The sequence below is a fragment of the Crocuta crocuta genome, unplaced genomic scaffold (genome assembly GCF_008692635.1).
Source record: "Crocuta crocuta isolate KB4526 unplaced genomic scaffold, BGI_CrCroc_1.0 scaffold7, whole genome shotgun sequence".
NCBI classification, from domain to species: domain Eukaryota; kingdom Metazoa; phylum Chordata; class Mammalia; order Carnivora; family Hyaenidae; genus Crocuta; species Crocuta crocuta.
This window is the reverse complement of record NW_027531904.1, coordinates 10,144,495-10,148,107: the sequence shown is the minus strand read 5'-3', so window position 1 is coordinate 10,148,107 and position 3,613 is coordinate 10,144,495.

Sequence of the window (3,613 nt, the reverse complement as noted above, 5' to 3'; positions counted from 1 at the left end):
GGCGACGTGTCACAACGTGACCCTGCTTCCTAAGGCACCACAGCCCAACGGCTGTCAGACACTCGTTCATCACCAGTGGGGATGGATGAATCAGGGGGAAAGGAGGGGGAGGGGTAAACTTCCAGATATGCATTCCTGTCCTTTAGAGGAGAATCGAAAGGAAGAGAATACGGAGTGGTGTCTGGCTACGTGTAGGAAGGGTCGCTGGGGACAGAACTGGCTCATCCGGAGCAAAAACAAACAAAACTTAGGAACAGCAGCTCCAAAGGAAAGAGTCATCAGGGCACAGGACGCCCCTTACTGACCACCAGGGGGCCCCGTAGACCAGATGCAGCTTGGTGGTCGGGCCTGTAAGCCCTGGTGAGCAGCCTGAACGTAAGAGTAATATTCCAGACGCCCGCGATGGAATATTACTGTCTTCAAAGGGAAGGAAATTCGGACACCTGCCACGACACCCACGACCCTCGAAGGCCTTACTCTAGGTGAAGTAAGCCAGACACAGAAGGGCAACTAGTGTACGTATGACTCCACTTACATAAGGAACGCAGGGCAGACAAACCTACAGAGACGGAAAGTAGAGCAGTGGTGGGCAGGGCTGGGGGGAGGGAGCGAGGCGTGGATGGCTAGCGGGACGGAATTTCCCTTTGGGAAGATGAGAGACTCCTGCAGGCGGACGGTGGGGACGGTCGCACCGCGCTGTGAATGTACACAAGGACACCGAACTGCAGCTAAGTTCACAGAAACGGCTACGTGGAAAATTTTATGTTGTGAATGTTTAGCTACGATTAAAAAAAAAAACAACCCAGGGCACCTGGGTGGCTCCTTCAGTTAAGCCTCCCACTCTTGATTTTGGCTCAGGTCCTGAGGTCACGGTTCGTGAGTTCGAGTCCCGCGTCAGGCTCTATGCTGACCGAGTGGAGCCTATTTGGGATTCTCTCTCTCTCTCTGCTCCTCCCCCGCTCTCTCTCTCAAAAATAAAACATTAAAATCAACCCAGAGTGTTCATACTATTGAAGGTGCTTAGAGTCCAGGTGACAGACACCCCTTCTAGAACAGCCAGGAAACCGGAGGAGGCACGTCTCCCGGCCCTGCCTGGTCCAGTCTCTGTCAGCTCCACGTTGCCTCCCCAAACCCTCAGGCAGCCCTCTACTCACATCTGGCTCCTTCATTTATTTGTCAAATGCCCACGAAGCGTGGCCTTGAGCCAGGCACTGAGAACACGTTCTCCAGCCGTGGTATTTTCCACCTGGTCCCAGCTTCCTGAAGGTTCTGTTCACCTTCCCCGCCAACCCTCCAGCCCACATACTTGCAGCTTTCTTCTCTCGCCCAATTTCCATTTCAATGAAAAATACTTTGCATCGTATCTTTGGTTCATATTCTATTTTAAGAGTTAGAAGGGATAATGAGCAGAGTTTTCTTCCTTCCTTCCTTCTTTTCTTTCTTCTTTTTTCCCCTTTAATATTTATTTACTTTGGGAGAGCACAATGGGACAGAGAGAGGGGGACAGAGGATCTGAAGCGGGCTCAGGGCCCAATGTGGGGTTCGAACTCACCAACCGGGAGATCCTGACCTGAGCCGATGTGGGAGGCTCAGCTGAGCCCCTCCAGGCGCCCCGATGAGTGGAGTTTTCTAGAGAGAAAACCCCTGCTACAGTGACCCCGCCCTCTGCTCATCAAGTTAGACTATGATTCGCCGCAGCAAGAGACACAGCCCCACCTCGGTGGCGTGACACGGGGTGCGTGTCCTGCGCACGTCACACGCACACGCAGGTCGGGGGACGTGTGCTCCGCCACCGGGGCGTAGGCAGCCTGCACCGTCGTACGTGGAGCAGGGGCAGAGAGAGAACGCAGAACCGCGCACCTGCTTCTCACCGCCTCAGCCGGAAGGAGGCACATCACCTCCACTTTCCTTTCGTTGATGGGAACTGATCACATGCCCCCGCCTGGTTGCAACTGGACGGTCTGGGGAGCAGCAGCGTCTCCGGTGCTTTCTATCCTCGGTGCTGTCACCATTCCAATAGCGCAGCTGTGATGACCTGCTTCTGTTGCTTTGTTGCCCTCTCTGGGCTCTACTGAGAAGGCAAAACCCTTCTGTTACTTATTATGTGACTTTGGTGCCTGGCATAGGCCGTGGCACGTGCTGGGTGTCCAACGTTTGTGGAGTGAATGAATGACGGCAGAAGTGAGGTGACCTAAAGGCAGGTGGAGATAGTATGGGGAAGGGTCAGCGCAGGAGCCGCCCTACGTGCAAAGTGAAGCAGGAGGCCAAGGAAATGCAGCACATCGTGTGTGTGGGAGAGCTCACGGCGGGGCACGAAGCTTCCAGCAAAATCTAGACGGAGTGCCTGCGTAGAAGGAAAACATCACCCCAAGGGCACCAAGTAGCTTTGGGAGAAAAATCTCCATCCTAGAGGCAGTGTCATGAATAAACTGGGAATGGTGGGAAGGCTTTGACTTCTAGAAGTTTTTGGAGTGAGGGAAGAATAGGGCGCTTTCCTAGATTACCATGGAAAGAGCTTGATTCATCCAACTGATTCTCCCTCCTAGAAAAATAAAAGGGATTAACCCTACAGATGTGCTCCATGTTCAGAAAACCGTCCGTTTTGGTGGGCTTGGTTTGCAAAACAAGCGGGTTCGACTAGATTCTAGAAGATACCTAAGGACACTTTGTGCTATAAGTAGAGTGACTACATCCATTCGGGTCTGTATTCGTGGCTCCTAGTTCATTTTTCCTAGTTCATTTTTTTAAGTGATGTATTTCACAATTCACTCTCAAAGCAGTTTCAGTTTGGATAGTAAGTTGCAAGGTCATCTTAGTTATAAGTAACATTAACTGGCAGGCTGGAAAAAAAAAAAAAGGTGACCCTGGGTCCCAGGAAAGGACAGAGGAACAAACATTTCCGTTGGCGGACACACCCAGCTTGTGCTGGGCTGGGCACCTGGGGGGCCGGGTTCAGGACCAAGAGGTGGGGGTGCGGGGGGCTGGGAGGAAGCCCAGGTGCCTGACCACTTCCTGAAGAGCAACGTAAGATGAAACAGGTTGGGGTGGGCCCCCCGCCCCGCCACGTGCCGTCCTTCTGTCCTTAGGAAGGCACTTGAGCTGTCAGACCATCGGCTCCTTGTCTGTAAAAGGGGACCGCGTCCCCCTCCAAAGGCCGGTCCTCGTATTTAACCGGCCACCGCGACCCCATCGCGGAGCGAGGGCGCACTGGTTAGGCCAGGGGCAACCGTGCGGGTCAGCCCGCGGCTACGGCCGAGCCAGGCCCCCCAGCAGCCAGTGCACACCCTCCGACCTCGAGATGAGAAAACGGGCACTTGGGGGGAGGCGGGGGCTCGCACAGGGTCACACAACTCCTACACGGCCCGGGAAAGACTGCCCCCAGGAAGTCCGGTGCAGAGCCCGCGCTCCAACCGCACGGCACCCCCGCCCGCCCCCCAGGCCGGCTCCGCTCCGACCCGCGCCCAGTGCTCTCAGCGCCCCGGGGAGGAGGGGCGCGCACAACAAAGGGCAGGACGACCGCTGGCCCAGGCGGCCCGGGCCCCGCAAAGCGCGCAGCCTGGCCCCCGGCGGGTCTCCGGGGGGCGCCCTCCTCCCTGCGGGGCACAGACAGTCC